This window comes from Notothenia coriiceps, unplaced genomic scaffold (assembly GCF_000735185.1).
Source record: "Notothenia coriiceps isolate Sejong01 unplaced genomic scaffold, NC01 NC01_scaffold00037244, whole genome shotgun sequence".
Lineage (NCBI taxonomy): Eukaryota > Metazoa > Chordata > Actinopteri > Perciformes > Nototheniidae > Notothenia > Notothenia coriiceps.
Window position 1 is genome coordinate 24,739,244 of NW_011369945.1, and position 13,314 is coordinate 24,752,557.

Sequence of the window (13,314 nt, forward strand, 5' to 3'; positions counted from 1 at the left end):
TAGTCTGAATGTGTGTTTTGTGGCGTGATCATTATTATTTAGAGTCATTGCGTGCCTATTGATTTGAACACGATCCGTGTATCCATCATTTCCTGCTCTTCTCTAAAGAAGAGGGACCAATGAAAACGTTGTCATGTTGCCGTTGTTCAGCATGGAAACATTCATTAGCTAACAATGACATTATTGTTCTATTAATATAAAGGGAGGTCAGGTACTCTTTAAAACAGCTGCTAGTTATGGTACTTTTTACTGAAGTACATTTTAAAGCCCGTACTTCTTTACTTTAGCCCGTACTTCTTATATCAGATAATTGACCAAATATTCAACAACCTCCAATCTGTAAATTACAATCCTGTTCTCCTGATATTTCTCTGTTTCAATAAAGATAATTATACATTCATTCCCTCTCTCCCCTCTCTGACCCAGGACACGTTTCCTCTCTCTCTCTGGACACTAATGAGAGTTTTGACACGTCATCATACGCTCGCTGACACGTGTACTAATTTGTCCGTTTGACCGTGGAGGGGGAAGATAATGACCGTCGCACACAACCCATGTGCAAACAGGAAGAGAGGACGGTGGGTATATGAGAGAACAACACGAGTGGAGGTCACACACAGGGGGAGAAAAATGAGCCTTATAGTGTAAACTGTGAAGAGGCTCATTAACATGTCGAGTTACGAGAACAAGTGACGTATAAAAGGCTCTGTGTGCAAAGTGAGAGCTTTCAGACGATATATTAGCGTGACATAGACTTGGATAGAGTTGAGAAAGTTTGCAATATTTCACAAGAAAATGCAAGAAAAGTGTATTTGTAAAAGCACGTTTCAGCTGCAAGGACAAACAAAGACCCTCACCACACGGAGCCAAAGTGAAGAGAGAGAGATATAAGGATTACTGAAGAGCCGGAGAAACACTGTCTTTCAGCTCTGAGTCGATGAATACAGAACATTTATGTTGTCTTTAACTTTGCAGACGACTCCTTGAAAGATACAGAGATCTGAAAGCGTTCTCATCAGAAGAAACAGATCCCATTTACACGGGAACGTTTACGCACCTAATTCGTTTTCAAAAAAAAGTTCCGTTCACACGCATTCGGCTCAATTAACGTGTCCGTTCACGCGAGACCGCTTGACCCGCTGGAGACGCTGTAGTACATATGCCGGGCCTGTAAGTGGCGCTGCTGCCGCCACAAAATACACCAAAAGCAGCGAAGAAGACCCCGGAGCGTGGTTGCCATGGTTGCCATTCTGTTTATGCCCCGCGGTGGATTTAGCAACATGGAGTTCATGTCATTCTCCATGTCCACTTGTTGCTGATGGTTGTGGTAGAGGAGCTGTAGATTTTGCACTAACATCTGTAGCATGGTCCGTAGCTGTAGCATGCTACAGCAGTGAGCAGCAGAGGTGAGGAGAGGCGGGGCTATGGCTTCATCGTTATCAGGAAATGATCGTATAGGGCAGTGGTTGCCAATCATATTTTACATATAATTGTAAAGCAATACATGATTGTCACTAAAAGCCTTGTCTCTACATTACAATATAAAAAATAATTGATTAATTAATTTTAATAACAATTCAAGTTAGTATTAAAGGCATAAAAAGACAGAAATGTATAATTCTTTCTTTAATAGAAATGTTTCTTCTGCCCGTAAAGTGTCCAAACCAGGCTTTTCTGGATAAGCGCATTTTTAAAACATAGTCATTGTCCATGCCGGTTTCAGTTGGATTATTTGTCTCAGTTGCTCCGATCAGATCGGTCTCCTCCATTTTGTAGATTATTTACAACTTTTGAATCCACATAAACACATCGGAAAAATCCGGCTTACTTTGAGCATGTGTTTTAAACAGTTTAATCCCTTTGTGAATTGNAAGCTGGTCTTCTGAAGAGGTACAGAGGAAGCTGGAGCACAATCGGCCATTGTTGTTGTTGTCGGTTTCAGCTGTGAGGGGTTTCCTACGCGGGTTGGCTTTATGAAACGATGACGCAATGACGCAGCACCAGTCGGACTCTGGGCTGTGTGAAAAGAGCCGGAGCTAAACCGAAGAACCGGTTCTGAACCTGAAAAGCTCTAGCACGGAGCTTGAACCGGAGTTGCGTTGGTGTGAATGAGGTAAAAGAGTTGGTTAAAGAACAAAATCGTTAATTAAATTAAGTTTCATCATTTAGGTCTTTCAACAGTGTAATTTCCCGCGGTCTTGTTTACTTATTGTATACGTTTTTCCAATTGCAATCCATATTTAGAATTTGTTTTGATACTCTAGGTAATTTTCTATAATATAGTTAGTGATCAAACAGTACTGTCTTTCTTTAGTAACATATTAAATAGTATACAGGCTTTAGATTAAATACATGTATTCTTATATTTTATAGGTTCTGTTGTCCTGTGAAAAGTAGGCCATTGTTTTGTTTTTTTATTCTTTGTTTTCTAAAATGGTTGTTACCACTTCAGCTGAACCAGAACAATAATTAACAAATGCATCGCCGAGTAGCTTGTGAAATGTGCTTATGCAAAAATATGAAATGTCTGCTCTTGTTTGCACACAGCTCTGGATTTCCTCTCATTGGAGGATCATTACATGATTTTCCGGTAAATCTGAACAATGTTAAGTATTTTTGTTCAAGAAAAAGACATTCTTAAGCACCTTAAAATAGCATCAGTGCTTTAATTCAGCTTGACGATTGGGAAGCAGCGGCCCCGCTCTTTTTGGAGAGAAGTAAACTAGATGTACAGTAGCCAATTCATCCACATCCTCATCAATGAAGCTACATTTTTTAAAACCAAAACACATAGTCTGAAAACACTTCTGGTGGTTACAGTGGTTATTTCCTGCTTTCCATCCTCTGGAGACATTAGTTTTAACATATTGGTGCAACAGAATCAGACAAAATATACATCACCAGTCAAAATATGAGATTAATACTCATTAAGAAGATTTGCAAACAATATTTTAAGGTTTTTACGAGGGTAAACACTTCCAACATGAAGACTAGCTGATTCGTTTTAGCAATATTTCCCACTTCAGCCTAAGATCAGTGGACGGCTGCTTCCCTTAGCTCTTCTATTGACACATCTTGGACTTTTTCCGTATGAGGCGACCCATAACCCCCTCTGGTTTTGATCTTCCCATTGAGCTGCACTGTGCATGGATGTAGTGTGAATGTTGACCAAAGACATTTGTGCAAACCTATTGTTTTCTCTGTCATTTTAGTTGGTACAAATGAACTGTCACCTCATTCTCTGACCTACTGTTCGTTGTTTTATTACATAAATAACATCTGCTGCAGCGGGGGCTCCAGTTTAAAAATTGAAATGTAGTTTGCTGTTTTGTTAAAGAAGCAGTTTCAAAGATAACTGAGTATAATATTAACCCCACTTAAGTGTTTAAAGCTTCAAATGAGTGTTAGCAGCACTAAAGATACTTTGTTACATGAGTTGGATTAAATCTTCCTAAACAAATTAGATGTTGCCCGTCCCTGCAAATCAGAGGCAAACGCAATCGATAACCAAATTCCCCTCAGTCCCTGTTTGAGTCTCGTGTTTGCACAGTTGTGTCAACACGAAAGGCATGAAGTGTGATCCTGGCTTTCATCGTCTTCAAACTCTCATTTCAACAACTCTCTCATCCATTTAATCTCATGTTTTAACAGTGTTAAATTAGCGGTTCAGCCACAGCGTTTCATTTTCAAACAGTCAGGCTTTCTGTTCTGTAGCTGGAGCATGTCGCATTTGTTATTGCACACATAATATAAGTGTTAAGAAGTGGATAACCTCAACTGAGAAAACTGCTTTGTACGGATTCTTAAAAGTCATCCACTCATGACAGTCTCGCCCTATTTGTGTGTTAAGTTGATTAAACTTTAGTTATCATTCCTATTTGGATGGAACAAGAACAAAAAGATGCAAGAAAGTGACCCAAATGGCCACAAAAAGATAGAAAACCATCAAAAGAGAGACACAATAAAGACTCAAATGGATCCCAAAGAGAGAACGATATGAACATAAAAAGTCAAAATGACCAGTTTTATGTCCAGCTCTTTTTTTGCTATCATTTGATATCAGAACTTATACAATTGTTTATTTGACATTCATTCAATCAAAGCCGCTTCCGTCCATTGGTTACCGTTTAAAGCTTGAATCTTAAGCCAAATAAGGAAAATGTGTCATGTGATTATTTACTCTTCCCCACACTGTATGAGACTTGTTTCTGTTTCCTTCTTATCAGGATGCTTTTATTGCTGTAAATGCGTCTCAGGCTCGTCTTCCTATGCATCAAATTTAGCCGCTTTGCTTTTCCTCCGCTGTGACTGCACTTTGAAATCTGATATCGGGCCATGTGAAACCTAAGACCTCATTTTGAATCACTGTATTACAGCGGGAGTGTGAGAGGAGAGTATGGCAGGGAGGAAACCAAAAGATGAATTACCGCCTTCTGAAACTGATATGGAAACCTGGTGATGTGTTGAATCACTGCCTGTCGTTTGAAGGTGTTAGAGCTCAGAGAAGCTTTTCAGGGTTTTACTGACTGACATCGACACTGGCCGCTTCTGCAAATCACGCTTTGAGCTTTTAGGATTTATAAACCAGCAGAAGTCTTTTATCTATAGACATTTATATGCACTATTTGTTTGTTTATAATTATAATTAAATGTATGGAAAATAGGGAATCCAGGGGTACTGTGGTGTGAAACGCTTTGCTGAAAATGCTGTACAGAAATGCATCTGTTGGACGTGTTTATGCAGAAATGTAAAAATCTGAATGACTCCAAATGACCCAGTACATCTGTAGCAACGTGTGTTTTTCATGTGTTATTTACACTGAAAATATTGTAATAAGGTTTTTTTTAATTGCTTCCAATGTATTGAACTGTAAATAAAGGACTTTGTAAAGCCGGAGTGATGAAGGAAATGCTTTTTTTTCAATCTAAATATTGACGATTCGGTAGCTGGAAGTAAGACGTTTTACTGAAGTTTTAAAATACAATTGACTTATATACAATGTTGATATACTACACTTTATTGAGTATGCCACTTTGTACTGTATTCCACTATATCGTTACTCACTACAAGATCCATCACAAACAGCTAGTTTTTCATTGTTAATAATAATTAAATATCAATAAAAATTGTTTAACTTTAAAATGCGGGTTCACTTGCCTTAAAATAAAGGTTAGCTGAACGTGAAGGCACTTAAAATAGTACGTTTAGTCAACTACTAAGATAAATATTACAACTTGAGGGGACTTTAAGATGTTTGCCTTTGCAGACCATTGACATGCACCAACAACAATATAACACACTACAGGTAGAGAAAACCCCCCAAAACATAATTAGGCCTACAAAATATGTTGAAACAAAAATGTATTTATGCGTTTAAAGAAAAAAATATGCATTTAAAGCTTACGTATTAAATCTGTGCATGGCCAACCAGCTTCCTCACAGCTCAGTTCAGGTCATTGAACTTTGTTGGCATAAAAGTTAATTCAGTTGAAATGAGGACAGTTTCTTTTTTCATTTGAGTAACACTGTCTGAGGCGGATCCTTGTTTTGTGTGTGTGTGTGTGTGTGTGTGTGTGTGTGTGTGTGTGTGTGTGTGTGTGTGTGTGTGTGTGTGTGTGTGTGTGTGTGTGTGTGTGTGTGTGTCCATGCACTTACAGTATATGAGGGTGTTTTTGTATCAAAGCATCTGTATATGTGAGCAGCGCGGCAGTGTTGCAGCTCTTTGGCTCTGGGTTACATCAGCCTCAGAGAGGGAGCTATGCAGCTTTACAGCATTTCAGACCAGTGTACCACCAGAGTCATCCTCGAATAACAAGGCAGACGTTTCAGAGTCAGCCTTATCCAACCGAGGGAGGGGACACACCACAAGTCAACCAACGAAAGGAAATTAAAACCATCTTGTCTCAAACCGCAGAAAAGAAAAGCGGAGAAAAGTAAGACTGGCACAACCAATTGTACTCAAACTAGTCCAATGCAAGGTGACATTCAAAGTAGATCATGATGCTCTATTAGACTAATCACAACGAATACAAATGTGGCCAGGACAAAACATGTCAGAGTAAACCAAACCACAAAACACATACTGCCTTAGAGAACAGGATCCAATAAAAACAGTCAAATCAATTAAACCCAACCCAACCCAGGGACAATAATCATGGTAACACATGCTAACTGCAAAACAACATCCAGGCTGGTTAGAATTAATCCACACAAACCAGCCACCAATTAGTCAACCATTAAAATGAACAAACCCAGTTGATCTCAATCTAGTGCTTTTTCAGTGAGGGTTATCTTTAAAGAATAGTTTGTACAATAATTGTTGTTCTTGTTTTGAGTTAGATCGTACCAGATGTATTTTGAGTTACAGTATAATTAAACTGTAATCTAGTATTTATATAATTATGTTTTTTAAATGGGCAACTTTTTGTGAATGTGTGACATCAGGCTGCTGTGGTGGGCGGGGTTTATAATAGACAAGATAATTGTACGTTTTCGGGTTGGATGAAAGAAGGCCAACAGCTTTCCAAACACATTGTTTAGCACATGATTTGACCTATTTTTGACGTATCGTAACTGTGTTATCCTGTGTTTCCATCTTATTCCTGTTTCTACTTTAACACCTGGATTTCCCTAAGGGGATTTATCGTATCTGATTTGATCTTATCTTGTCTTTTGTTATCTTAAGTGCTCATGTAAATGTAAGTGCATTGTCCCTTCTTAAATAATAATCAACACACATCAGTTGGCCACACACAGTTGGGTCACATTTCTGCATTACAGTGAACACACTCAATGTAGTTTCACACACACTCCCTGCTACTTCATAAAATGTGAATTTATCTGTGGCAAAATAGTCCCCAACAAATGCACTATTTAGTACTGTGAGTTATAGTTTGTAAACTACATCACTTTTATAAAAGACCAATGTTAATGGCTGTGTCTGTTTCAAGAAAAATGACTGAGAGACTACAAGTGGGGAAGTGTTGGAGTTACCGGTTCATACTATATGGATAATTAACAGTTATTGGAAATACCTGTTTCCATGTTGCGGTGCCCCTATGTCTGCATACTTACTGTAAAGTGCAACAAACTGAACTAGAGTTATTGGAAATGATAAATTGTTTTTGACTGATGAACTTCCTGCTCACATGCTCAACTTTACTTCCTGTTTACAGCTCCAACATCCCACAAACCTTTGCTCCTCTGACAGGAAATGCTACTCACTGGCCCAAAGCCTGGAGGACAGCTGGGTTTCAGAAAGTTATTTGGAAATGACAGTCATGCGAGACAGGAGTGAGAACATGCATGTCTGCAGAGTCACAAGATCCTTTGTCTTCACCAGTAAACAGAACATGGGGAATTTACACGGCAGGGAATCCCTTTCACTTTCCCAACACAGCATCAACATCAAAGCCAGCAGCTGCAATTGTTTCATATCACTAGACGCTCCCGTATAATACTTGTGTGTGCAAACTGGGGTTTCAGCTGCAGAAGAGGAGACATTACAAAGATAACTAATTTAAAGATTGAAATCAATTATTCTGTTCAGGTCTCAACTCAAATTTAAAAGTTGTATTCCTTTTTAAGTTGACTTTTTTGATTTACTTTAATGATCAAATGCTTCAGAAAAGGTCCCATTTATGTTGAATTCACTTTATTTTGCAGGCTGGACTTGTTTTATTTTTGACTTTTTCATCGGTTCTTTCACGCCCTTCTTGTTCATACAATGACACATGCTTAATGTCCCTCTCTTCCACTCCATATCCGTGTAGCAAGTAGAGGTCATGTGAGTCGGGGCAGAAGGGCAACCATGCATATACAGTCTTTGTGACTCAGTGTGTCAACTTAAAATCTTGGTCATCGCTGATTCAGTGAAATTATTTGCGTTATATGAGAAAGGGTTAATCTTTCTCATATGTTCCCCCAGAAAAGGAAAAGCCTTTGGTTTAGGTTAAACAAGTCTTCCAAGAAACTGCTCAGGAGTTTGTTTTCAGATGCATTTTTAGATAAGGTTAAAGACTTGAAAGGGTTTCCACAGAAATTGTGTTTTCTTGAATTACTCACTTGAATTACAGTAATCTGATCTCCAGCTGCAGCACATCATCAAACAGGGGACTGAATGCACATCATGTACTTCCAATGTGGAAAAAGTGGTGGTGTTAAGTAAAGTGTGAAATTCCTAACAGGGGCTTAATATGATAAATAAATATGAAAAGAGGAGATGTAACAACAGCCTCACACAACATGTGAAGCACAAGTTCAGCTCTCACACGAGTTTAAGTTTTCCACCACGACAAATCCACCTTTCATAAGTTTTAACCACGCCTCTGTAAAGCAGACAAAATATCTAATTTCTCTGAAAGACCTCTTAAGTAAAAACTGGGTGTTGTTGACGAAACTACCACAGGTTTCAGAATCAAAAGATTTCAACAAAGATATCAAAGCAGCTCCTCGGGCGAATAAACAGCCTCACGCTCCCGAAATTGATTTTCCTGCTGAAATCTGAGATGAACCTGACTATTTGTTTCTTGATATTGCTTTTATTTACGTTATTATAGATATACAGTGTTGCTTTGAAGGTGTGTGTTGCAAAGCGTTGCGTTTTCTTTTCTTGTTTTTGGTTGCATTGTGTTGCACTATACTGAAAAAAACACACTTTGTTTTCTGTCATTCTCTGACCTTCAAATTGGTTTTAGTGGCTATTTTTGACTTTTTTTAAAAACATGTACAGGCATTATGTTCAAACACTGTATAGTGCTGTAATAAAAAGAGTAAAACTGAGAGGTAAATTGATTCAGGAGAACAAAAAAATACAGAAAATATTCACTAATATATACTCCAAACAGATGTTGTTCATCATATTCAGTGTCACAGTTGGCAGTTTTAGGTCTTATGTTGTTCTGGACGAGCTTTCCAAAGATATGTAGACTTCCACTTTTTTTCTTTATCATCAGCCTGGTTCACACTCTTTGGGTGTTGTGCTTCAAGGAAATGCTTACTCATGAAGAAGTGCGATTCTGATGATTATTTTTGCATAATGCAGGATTTACAGTATTTTTTGGAACAGCTTGGTAAGCTAGGTTTACTCATCTTCTAAAGGCTTCCCGAAAGGCCATGGAAAATGTGACACTGGACCGAGGTTGCGCAAAGGGAGAGTCTCTTTGTTCTCTATATCAATCTTCCCACTTCTTATTATGTGAGTACTTCTCAATAAAACCTTGGATTCATCACATGGTGACAACGAAATTGTCTTAAAGATGCTTCTTCAACTTCCTCTTCCACGCTTGTGCTATCGTGAGGTGAGCATGAGGGGTTTTCTGATCCATGAAACACAGATTAAGATTTGTCGTGTTTGCAACAAGCTTTTCAATAGCAGTAGATTATTATTTGTATTAAATTAGGGGGACTGGGACACATTTCCTCCTAGACAAACTGGAAAAAATATACCAAATATAACTTGTTACTCACTATATTTTATAAATTATTAAAACAAATGTACACCAAAAATCACTGCAGAAAACAGAACTTCCCCCCACCACACACACACACGCACACGCACACGCACACGCACACGCACACACACACACACACACACACACACACACACACACACACACACACACACACACATGCACACACTCAGCTCTTTCTTGACTCTTGGCCCATCTGAAATCTTCAGGTACTTTCCTTATGGATCTGTCACACCCATAATCACATCATACAGGAAGTCCCGCCTCTTTTCTAAGACTCGTTTTCTGTGTTCTTCAGATCAGAGGCAAAAGGGAATGCGTAACTTTCTCGTGGGGAGGTGGTTCAGTTGGTTTCTAAGTAAAATAACACCTACAGGGGCCATTTTCTGGATTAAGTGTACATGGGTAACGTTTTGTATGAAAACCTTTTCTTACACAGTATTTTTGCCTCACTTTAATTACATAAATGTTCCGAATACGTCTTCCACAACTGCTTAAAAACACACATTGAAAGTGATTTCAGCTCAAGGTGCTTCATTTACTAATATAATATTTAAGTAATTTGCATTGGCAGATCATTTTGCCAACAAACATGTGGTATCATATTCTCCTTTTCATGTCTTCATCCCTGTATCACATTGCACACGCATCAATCAATCAGTATAGTGTCGCATAAACTCAGGTTTTTAATACTGTATATGACATCTCTAATTTATTACAATTTATTTTGAGTGTTATTAAATGTTCTATTTTCCTGTTTGTGCAACAAGGTAATTCCCTGTCCTCCCTGAAAGTACCTGGCAGATTCCCATCAACCTGCAGGAATAAACCGCTTGACATTCACACAATTGACTTCTCTGCAGTGTATATAATCCAAAAGCTTTTTTATGAATCATTCAAGAATAAATCAATCTTTAATCGTGCATCTAAAACAAATATGAACCATGTGTGCCTTTAGTTTTCTTGGAGATCCCTACTGTACATGTTTCCCACATTGTTTCTACCCGTATTGCACATGTTGGCGATGTCTAATTCTGAACACACATTGCGAAGGAACCTGTGAGTCTGTGACACAATTTCCTTTCGAATAGCTGACTCAAGTTTTCTCTGAAGGCAGCACTTTGAATACCTTAAGTCTGATTTGTCAGTCCCTCTGCTGTATGTAAAGGTTATGTGCATGACATCAACATTCATCAGGGATGAATCAGGGATCACATGATTGCTGACAAAGCACAAGCATTCAAGTTTGTCTTTTATCATTATTTTAACAGTTTTGTAGACAAATGAATTGAATGTCTATGGACAACTGTGGAGAGAAAACGTATAACATTCACTAGGATGAAGCCTTAAACGTAAGAGTGAATATGAACCTGTGAATATTATCAGCATTTCTAAAAATATATATAGTAATTCTAATAAGGCACCCCTTGGTTGGGCGGTTGAGTTGGATAATGTTATTCTGTTGAGTTCTGTTTCATGCCTTGTGAACATTTGAAAGTACCTGACAGATATATAAGCCGAGAGTCTCATTTAAATAACAGGAATCAACTGTCTGCTTTGAAACATGCATAAACATGCTTATACTTTGTGTAGGCTATAGGCATCCATCTGTGAGATTCTTCCTTTTTTATATCCTGCCTCTGAATTTCCCTGAAGTTTCCACTCATTCTTATAACACTGGCTTTAACCAAAGTGTGTGTGTGTGTGTGTGTGTGTGTGTGTGTGTGTGTGTGTGTGTGTGTGTGTGTGTGTGTGTGTGTGTGTGTGTGTGTGTGTGAAAAGATGTCATGGTTGAGTTGTGCCGACTGCACAGAGGAAGTTATGGCTGCTTACTAATGTCTAAAGGTCTCCAAACTGTGCAATACATGGTTACATTGTTACAGCAGAAAAGAGCCAAAGACAACTTAATGTTACCTAAGCATGCATAGAAAAGTATTAAAGGGGACCTATCATGCAAAATGCACTTTTTGGGGTCTTTTATACATAAACATGTGTCCCCGGTGTGTCAGGGAACTCACTCAGAAAATAAAACCCTCTCTCTTTTCCTCCGTACCCAAATCTCTAAAAACGGGGGTACAACAGATTTGCTACCGATATGACGTCAAATCGGCGGCGGACCCACAGAAAGTTGCTATCAGAAACAATGCCTGACATGTTTTGGACGTAATCTCTGGGTATGAGCAGTATGAGGCATGGCGGGTGATCTGTTTGGTATTTTAAGCAAAACACTTCACAGACATGTTTTGTATAGGTATGGCCCTACAATATATTTTTCCAATATAGCACTTTAAAGATAAAAACATTATAATAAAAAAAGTTACACAATTTACAAAAAAAGTAAACATCTGAGGTGGAATCTGGGAGGATGTTCGGGTCCAACTTGGTAATGTGACTAATTTGTGTTGATCATTTTTTAACGCCTTAAGATTTCAAGATTAATCCCAAGCGTTAACGCATTAACAGTTGACAGCCAAACTACAAACACATTCTTTTGTATGTAGATTAGGATTAGGGTTAGGTTTACACTTTGGTTTCTGTTTTAATTTTGAAAAGGGGAACAAAGGAGGGATATGTATGCTGTAGCAGACAAAAAGGGCAATCTTATTTTATATGATAACGTTAATAAATACTTCATGTCTCATGCTTAAATTGATTTTGACTTTTTCCAATACTTAACCCACACCTCAATCTTTCCCTAGCCTTGGCTGTGAATACTTAACATAATAATATATAAGCAAAATACTTAACATAATAAAAAGTGAACCATGCTTGAGTATCATAGGGCCCCTAAAGTGTCCAAACTTGATTTTGGTTGATCTCTGAACAGCAGGAGGTCTCTGAGGATTTCTCTATTTGTAAGAAAGAGAGAAAGTATAGAATTGTATTTTCCCTTTTCTTATACTTTTTTAGATTCCCCCACTACTTTCATTTTTAACATCAAACCGAGGGGGAGAAAGGCAGGATATTACTCTTTTGTAGCAAACAACTAATCAGAACAAGATGCGCCATCGTACTGTTTGTGTTGGGAGGGAATTTTATTCACCAGCTGTCGTGTGTGTTGAGAGTTAGTCTATGATTCAAATTGAAAGCAGCAACATGGAGTTTGAAGAAGTTTGGGTGGTGGGATAAGTTGGTCATTGGTCAACTGTACATTATAGTCCAAGCACAGATGGCAAAAGTACACACATCCTTTACGCAAGTAGAAGTACTGATACTCGTGTTTAAAAATACTCTGGTAAAAGTAGAAGTACTGACTAAACTTCTTTACTCAAGTAAAAGAAAAAAAGTATGGGCTTTGAAACGTACTTAAGTAAAAAGTACCCATAACTAGCAGCTGTTTTAAAGAGTACCTGACCTCGCTTTATATTAATAGAACAATAATGTCATTGTTAGCTAATGAATGTTTCCATGCTGAACAACGGCAACATGACAACGTTTTCATTGGTCCCTCTTCTTTAGAGAAGACCAGGAAATGATGGATACACGGATCGTATCCATCATTTCCTGGTCTTCTCTAAAGAAGAGGGACCAATGAAAACGTTGTCATGTTGCCGTTGTTCAGCATGGAAACATTCATTAGCTNGATGAGTGAACTATGGATAAATCAAAGAATGGTACAGGAGAAACACAGGATTTAATTCTGCGTGGACAGAGTTATATGCTTTCACAGCAAACAATGCTGGTTTACCGGTATGTTTGATATGTAGAGAGAAGTTGTCAAAGGTGCTGCAGCCTTTACGTATCGAGGAACAACATGGGAGAGGAAGACAGCTGACGATCTTCAGTCATAATTCAATGGGGTATGTAATCTATTTCAGAAAACACTTTTTGTTATATTCCATG